Source organism: Triticum urartu, chromosome 6A, assembly GCF_056163025.1.
Source record: "Triticum urartu cultivar PI428250 chromosome 6A, HENAU_Tu73, whole genome shotgun sequence".
NCBI lineage: Eukaryota > Viridiplantae > Streptophyta > Magnoliopsida > Poales > Poaceae > Triticum > Triticum urartu.
In genome coordinates this window covers 463438753-463447531 of record NC_141878.1, presented here as the reverse complement: position 1 = coordinate 463447531, position 8779 = coordinate 463438753, and positions in this window count along the sequence as shown.

Below are 8779 nucleotides of genomic sequence, written 5' to 3'. Positions count from 1 at the left end.
TTTATAGTGGCTAAAACTTGTTAAGTTGATTAAACGGATAGAGGGTTTCGAGACGAAACTCCAGGCGCTTGAATCGCCTGATTCTGATAAACGAGCGAAAAGTTATACTAAAACGAAAATCGGATCAGGAATCGCGATTAGAAAAATCGCGGATTTAATCCGAGAAAAGAAAAACGACGAACGTTCGCTAGAATGAACGAACGGAAGAACGCTCGCTAAATAAATAAATCAGAAAAACTGATCTATTTAAAAAAATGGAACTAAAAAAAATAAAACCGCGACTCCCTTTTTTTTACCTCGGGAGGCGGGTCGGCGGCGGCGGCGGGCGCGCGGATCGAGGCACGGCTAGGGTTAGGGTTGGCGGCGGCTTTGGTGGGCTGGGGCGGCTCGGGCGGCGGCTATTTAAAGGCTTCCCCCGGGTGGAGTCCCGCTCGGGTACGGCCCAAAGTCGGTTCGCGTTTTTTTAATTATTCCGCGCAGAAAAACAAATAAAAGAAATACTAAACGGACTCCAAAAATCCCGAAATAAATTTTCCCAGGCTTCTAAAATCAAGCCGCACAAGGCGAACATTTATTTGGGGCCTAAATGCAATTTTAAAAAACGCACATTTTTCCTAAATTCAAATAAAATACCGAAAAACTCCGAAATAAAATCTTATTTAATTTTATTATTAAATCCTCAATATTTCTTTATTTTGGGAAAGTCATTTTATTCCCTCTCTCATATTTTTGTAATAGAAATAATTGATGATAAAATAATTAAAATCAAATGATCCTATTCGCAAAATTTGAGAAAACTCAAATATGAAAATAACGAAATCCCCAACTCTCTCCGTGGGTCCTTGAGTTGCGTGGAATTTCTAGGATCAAAACCAAAAGCAAATAAAATATGATATGCATTGATGATCTAATGTATAACATTCCAAATTGAAAATTTGGGATGTTACAAACCTACCCCCCTTAAGATGAATCTCGCCCTCGAGATTCAGGTTGGCTGGAAAATAGGTGAGGGTGGTCCTTGAGCAAGTCTTCCTCTCGCTCCCAGGTGGCTTCATCCTCCGTGTGGTGGCTCCACTGAACCTTGCAAAACTTGATAATCTTGCTACGGGTGACTCGACTGGCATACTCTAGAATCTTAACTGGTTTCTCCTCATAGGTCAAATCGTTATCCAACTGAATTGCTTCCAATGGCACGGTGTCTCTCAAATGTATGTCAGCCATCTCCGCGTGGCACTTTTTCAACTGAGAAACGTGGAACACATCATGAACTCCTGACAATCCTTCAGGCAATTCCAACTTTTAGGCCACTTCTCCCATACGTTCCGATACTCGGTATGGTCCTACAAATCATGGCGCTAACTTTCCTTTAACACCAAAGCGCTTTGTTCCCCGAAGTGGGGATACTCGAAGATAAGCTCTATCTCCAACTTCATAAACTGTCTCCTTGCGTTTAGAATCTGCAAAACTCTTTTGTCTGGACTGGGCTATCTTGAGCCTATCGCGAATCAATTTCACCTTCTGTTCAAACTCCTTAATCAAGTCAGGTCCAAACAACTGGCGGTCTCCAACTTCATCCCATGACAAGGGTGTCCTGCACCTCCTTCCGTACAAGGCTTCGAAAGGGGCCATCTTTAAACTGGATTGATATCTGTTGTTGTAAGAGAACTCTGCATACGGCAAATTCTCGTCCCAACTAGATCCATAATCCAGCGCACAAGCTCTCAGCATGTCCTCCAAAATCTGATTGACTCTCTCGGTCTGTCCATCTGTCTGTGGATGAAAAGCTGTGCTGAACTCTAGCCTAGTACCCAAAGTTTCATGCAAATGATCCAGAACTTTGAGGTAAACTGGGTTCCTCTATCTGATACTATACTCCTCGGAACTCCATGTAAGCATACAATCCTGGTCATGTATATCTTTGCCAACTTAGCACTATTGTAAGTGGTCTTTACCGGGATGAAATGAGCTACTTTCGTCAACCAATCAACTACAACCCAAATCGAGTCATAGCCTGAATGAGTCCTGGGTAATCCCGTGATGAAATCCATGCCTAACTTATCCCACTTCCATTCGGGTATCGGCAATGGCTGTAGCAATCCTGCTGGCTTCTGATGCTCTGCCTTTACTCTCTGATATACATCACAAACTGCTACATACCCCGCAATATCTTTCTTCATTCTGATCCACCAGAAAATATCCTTCAAATCCAAATACATCTTGGTATTTCCTGGGTGAATCGAATATGGTAAATCATGTGCCTCTTGCAGAATCAACTTCCTGATCTCCGGGTCATTGGGAACATAAACACGGTCTTCAAACCATAGGGTGTCGTGCTCATCCTCATGAAATCCTTTAGCCTTTCCTTCGCTCATTTTCTCCTGTATAGAGGCAATCTCCTTGTCAGTCTTTTGAGCTCCTCTGATTCTATCCATCAAAGTTGACTGAATCTCCAATGCTGCTACATAGCCTCTCAGAACTATTTGCAAACATAGTTCACGAAGATTTTCGGCTAACTCTCTTGGTATTTCTCCCGTCATTAATGTATTGACATGGCTGTTATGGCTTAATGCGTCGGCTACTACATTAGCCTTTCCGGGGTGGTAATGCAATCTCATATCATAATCCTTGATGAGCTCCAACCATCTCCTGTGTTTGAGGTTCAACTCCTTTTGTGTGAAAATATACTTCAAACTCTTGTGATCCGTGTACACCTCACAATGATTTCCAATGAGGAAATGTCTCCATATCTTCAGTGCATGCACTACGGCTGCTAACTCCAAATCATGCGTAGCATAATTCAACTCGTGAGGTTTCAGTTGTCTCGAGGCATATGAAACAACTCTCCCTTCCTGCATAAGCACTGCTCCAAGTCCTCGACGTGAAGCGTCGCAATACACCTCATAATCCTTGGTCTAGTCTGGCAAAATCAACACTGGTGAAGTAACCAAGCGTTTCTTCAACTCTTGGAAACTAGCCTCACATTCCTCAGTCCATATGAACTTGGTATCCTTCTTTAATAACTCCGTCATAGGTTTGGCAATCTTGGAGAAATTCTCAATAAATCTCCGGTAGTACCCTGCGAGTCCAAGGAAACTCCAGATCTCTCCAACTGTTGTTGGCGCTTCCCAATTTGTCAGAGTGTCAACCTTAGTGGGATCTACTGCTATACCTTCTCCGGATATAACTTGTCCGAGGAATCCTACTTCCTTCAACCAAAACTCACATTTGCTGAACTTGGCATACAACTGATGTTCTCTGAGCTTCTCAAGTACCAATCACAAATGTTCCTTATGCTCCTCTTCACTTTTCGAGTAAACCAGAATATCATCAATGAACACTATGACGAACTTATCCAAGAACTCTATAAAAACTTTGTTCATCATGTTCATAAAATAGGCAGGTGCGTTAGTCAGACCAAATGACATAACGGTATACTCGTACAGCCCATACCTGGTGGTAAAAGCTGTCTTAGGTATATCCTGTTCTCGAATCTTTAACTGGTGGTATCCTGATCGCAGATCGATCTTGGAAAATACCTTAGCTCCTTGCAATCGATCAAACAGATCATTGATCATTGGTAGTGGGTACTTGTTCTTGATGGTTACTTCATTCAATCCTCGATAATCAACAACCATCCTTAATGATCCATCCTTCTTCTCCACTATAAGTACTAGCGATCCCCAAGGCGACGAACTTGGGCGAATGTAACCTATATCCAATAACTCCTTAATTTGCTTCTTAATCTCCACCAAATCCTTTGCAGGCATCCTGTATGGTCTCTTCGATATTAGCCCTATGCCTGGCAATAGCTCAATCAAAAACTCAATATCTCTATCCGGTGGCATGCGTGGCAACTCTTCTGGAAATACTTCAGGGAAATCCCTTACCACTGGTACCTCCTCCTGCACAACTCCTGTTAAACAATTTACTTGAGTCCCTTTTGGCACATGTCGGGATACATACTTGATCCTTCTCCCTTCTGGGGTGGTAAGCAAAATTGTTTTACTGGCGCAATCGATGTTTCCTCCGTACATCGACAGCCAATCCATACCCAGAATTACATCCAATCCTTGTGATTCCAAAATGATTAAATCCGAGGGAAACACATGCCTACCTATACTCAATGGAACTTGAAAACATCCTTGACTGGCCATATACTCTGCTCCTGGTGAGCTTAGTAGCATAGGTGTTCTAAGAACCTTAGTGGGCAAGTTATACTTATCCATAAATCCCCTTGATATGTATGAATGCGATGCACCAGTATCAAAAAGAACGAGTGCAGTAATTGACTTAACCAAAAACTTACCGATTACGGCATCCGGTTGCTCTTCAACCTCCTCCACATTAACGTGGTTCACCTGTCCCCTGTTGAAAGGGTTCGGCTTCTTCCCAGAGCTTCCATTGCCATTCTGGCCTTCAGGACATTCATTGGCATAATGTCCGATCTTCTGGCACTTAAAGCAAGTGACTTGGCTCAGGTCTTTCTTGGCTGGGGTTGATGGGTTGGTGCGATTCTGGCCATTGCTTCCTCCATTCCCATTACCATTCTTGGTGCCATTGTGATTGTACGTGCTACCTCCTCCATGGGTATGCTGAAAATGTCCTCCCGATCTAGGGGTAAAACGTGGTTTATGCTGGGCTCTAGAATTGTACTTCCCTTGTCCATACTTCCTCTTGCGGTTCTCAATTTGCTGCTGCTTGCCTTCAATCATAAGAGCACGGTCTACCAACTCCTGGTAGTTGTTGAAGGTTTCTACCATCAACTGCATGCTCAATTCATCATTCAGTCCTTCCAGAAACTTCTCCTGCTTAGCTGCATCCGTATCAACGTCATCTGGGGCATAACATGCTAATTTACTAAAGTCCTCCACATACTGGCCAACTGTCCGTCCTCCTTGGTGCAAGTTGCGAAACTCACGCTTCTTCATGGCCATAGCTCCTGCTGAAACATGGGCAGTTCGAAAAGCCTGCTGAAACTGGTCCCAAGTGATAGTGTCGACAGGGAAAGTGGCTGTGAAATTCTCCCACCATGATGCTGCGGGTCCTTCAAGCTGATGCGCGGCAAACTTCACCTTCTCCACATCTGTGCATCCTGCTATGGTCAACTCTCTAGCTGTCTTGCGGAGCCAATCATCTGCTACTATCGGCTCGGTGCTACTAGAAAACACCGGCGGATTCAGCCTAAGAAAACGGGCTAAGTGATCAACAGGTGGTGGTGGTGGTGGGTTGTTGTTGTTGTTGTTCCCCTGATTCTGATTCTGAACTAGCAACTGCATCAGTGTGTTTTGCTGCTGGATCAACTGGGTGAGCTCCGGTGGAAAGGTAAATCCGGGGTCACGTTTTGGAGGCATCTAAGGGTTTAGAAAAGATGAGATTTAAGAATAGAGGGGGTCTAAAGAGAAAACACTACCCTTATGCACATGAGGCAAAAGCAAACAATTCACTTCATTCAATCAAACAAGGGCATACAATCGATCTAACTATCGCAAAAGTGCTCGGACTACTGTATTTACATGGTGGACTACTACTACTGATGAGGTGGTCTACTAGAAATATTCTTCGGTTGCAGACTCCATGATATCTGCTCCGGCTTCATCAACATAGTCATCATCGCTATCATCTGGGTCCGAGTCGGTGTCGTCGATGATGATGTAGTCTTCCGGGCAAATCTCTTTGGGTTCTTCGTCTTCTTCTACTGGTGTAGGGCCTCCCATAAATATCCCGATCTTCATTGTTAGGTCGGCATTCTTATCCACTAATACTTCAATTTCTTCTTCATAATCTTCATGTGTAGCCTTAAGTTCTTCCTCCAGTTCCTTGATTCTTGTCTTAGACTTCTTCAGGTCTATCATGTCGGCGCACATCTGGTTCTCCTGTCGTCGAATGTGCTGGTTTCATTCCTGGATAAAAGCTGCAATTGATTTATCCTTTCTGGTGCTGATCATCTCCCAGTGTTCATCTCGGCGCCCACAAATCTGGTAGATAGTATCCTTGAGATCATTGCGGTAGACTTCTCCAATGCGTCCCATGGCGATGTGAGCTACCATGCTCTTTCCTAGACTCCAAGTTGGTGCATCAAAAGAAAACTCTATGGGCTCAGTGACTGGCATGAACGTCCTTCCTGGAACTTGAACTTGAATCATCCAGCGCTCTTCTTTAGGTAAAGTGGCGTTGTAGGTTCCGGTGAAGCTTGGTACTCCTATGTTCAGGTATCTAGTGACTTCCTTCAAGTGACGTCCAAAAGGTGTATCGTCATCCAGTTGCGTGAACTTGTTCCTTGCATCTGCCATCCTAAAGAGTAGAAAAGATGAGAGGTCAGAAGAGAAGAGAGTGAATAGTGATCTAGGTCTTTAGCTTAGTGGTCGTGTCCTATAGTCAGCGTGTGCTCTGATACCATCTCTGTAGCGACCAGACCTCAAACGGTCTGATCTCTGTGCTCAGGTGTCATCCCTGGATCAGTAATGCTGACACCACACAGTACTCGGAGGATTTATAACAGAGTAGCAATCACACACTTATTACATCGAGTGTCTCCATAGAGAACTTATTACAATAAATATGGCTTAAGGCCATCTAATAACTATAATAGCGGAAGGCTTGGAAGATAAGTGAGTCCATCAACTCCAACGGCATCACTGAGTATAGAACCACGACCTAAAAACTCCTTAATCGTCGTCTGAAAAGTCTGCAACATTAACGTTGCAGCCCGAAACGAGTCAGCACATGGAATATGCTGGCAAAGTAACACATAGAGAGTAATGGAATGAAACAGCTATACTATATGCATATTTGGCTGGTGGAAAGTTCTATGGTTACAGTGTTGCGTAAAGCCAATTTTTCCCTACTACAAAGGAATAAATTTTATTTAACTATCATGGTAGTTGTTAAACATTGAGAATGGTTGACAACATTCTCAATCCCAATTAAGCATCATCATTAAACAAAACCCAAAAAATTAATTTTTAGAGTAACATGTTGAGATTCACATGTTAATCCAAGTACTAGATACTCAAGCTGTCCATAACCGGGGACACGGCTAATCATGATTAGTTTATACACTCTCAGAGGTTTGCGCACTTTTCACCACAAGACTCGATCGCCTCCGTTTGGTTTCTCGCACTACATGGTGTTTGAGAAGACGGATGACCGAGACATAGTCTTTCAGATGCGCTAGCACCTTACGATGGATAGACCATTACACCTACTTTCCCCTACATCTGCTAGTCTACCCTTGTAAGAGTTCGCATGACTTAATCAACTATGCTAGAGCCCATAATAGCTTGTGGCTGCACACAGAAGTTTCTAGTATGAAAAATCTCATGATCCCTTTGGTCCTGGGTGGCGGTCGATAAAGAAAAAAAATAGGCAATCCTGGATACCCAGGTACCTCAATCCACCCAGATGTGTATTTAAGTTGCCACCTTAGATAAACCCTTAATTAACAAACTCACATCTGTCATGGATATCACTCACCCAATCCACATCTACTAGCATAGCATAGCAATAGTAAGCAAACGTAGAAGTAACTCCCAAAGGTTTGAAAATAAATAGGTAATAGGTACTACCTCAACTACTTCCCATCCCACAATTTAATTAGATCCTAATCATGCAATGTTTGAGGATTGATCTAATGCAATAAAACTGGGTAGTAGGAGGTATGATCAAAGTGTTACTTACTTGCTGATGATCCCCGACACCTAGAGATTCGAAGTAACAGGCGGCGCACTCCGGGTATTCTATCACAGACAAACAAACAAGTATACAATAAGTATTCATCTAATGCACGGGTAAAACTCAAATAAGAGATCTAACCAGAAGGTTCAACTTAAGAACTCCGGTTTGCAAAAAGAATCAAATCAAACGAAGCAACGAAAGTCAAACGGCAAAAGAAACAAGCTTCGTTTACTATTCTGGATCTAGGGCATTTTTTACAGTGGCGAAAACTTTTTTAAGTTGGTTAAACGGATAGAGGGTTTCGAGACGACTCCAGGTGCTTGAATCGCCTGATTCCGATAAACGAGCGAAAAGTTATACTAAAATGAAAATCGGATCAGGAATCGCGATCAGAAAAATCGCGGATTTAATCCGAGAAAAAGAAAAATGACGAACGTTCGCTAGAGCAAACGAACGGACGAATGCTCGCTAAATAAATAAATCGGAAAAACCAATCTATTTTAAAAAAGGAAACTAAAAAAAACCGCGACTCCCTTTTTTTTTACCTCGGGAGGCGGGTCGGCGGCGGCTCCGGCGGTGGCAGCGGGCGCGCGGATCGAGGCGCGACTAGGGTTAGGGTTGGCGGCGGCTTTGGAGGGCTGGGGCGGCTCGGGCGGCGGCTATTTAAAGGCTTCCCCCGAGCGGAGTCCTGCTCGGGTACGGCCCAAAGTCGGTTCGCGTTTTTTAATTATTACGTGCAGAAAAACAAATAAAAGAAATACTAAACGGACTCGAAAAATTCCGAAATAAATTTTCCCGGGCTTCTAAAATCAAGCCGCACAAGGTGAACATTTATTTGGGGCCTAAATGCAATTTTGAAAAATGCACATTTTCCTAAATTCAAATAAAATGCCGAAAAACTCCGAAATAAAATCTTATTTGATTTTATTATTAAATCCTCAATATTTCTTTATTTTGGGAAAGTAATTTTATTCCCTCTCTCATATTTTTGTAATAGAAATAATTGTTGATAAAATAATTAAAATCAAATGATCCTATTCGCAAAATTTGAGAAAACTCAAATATGAAAATAACGAAATCCCCAACTCTCTCCGTGGGTCCTTGA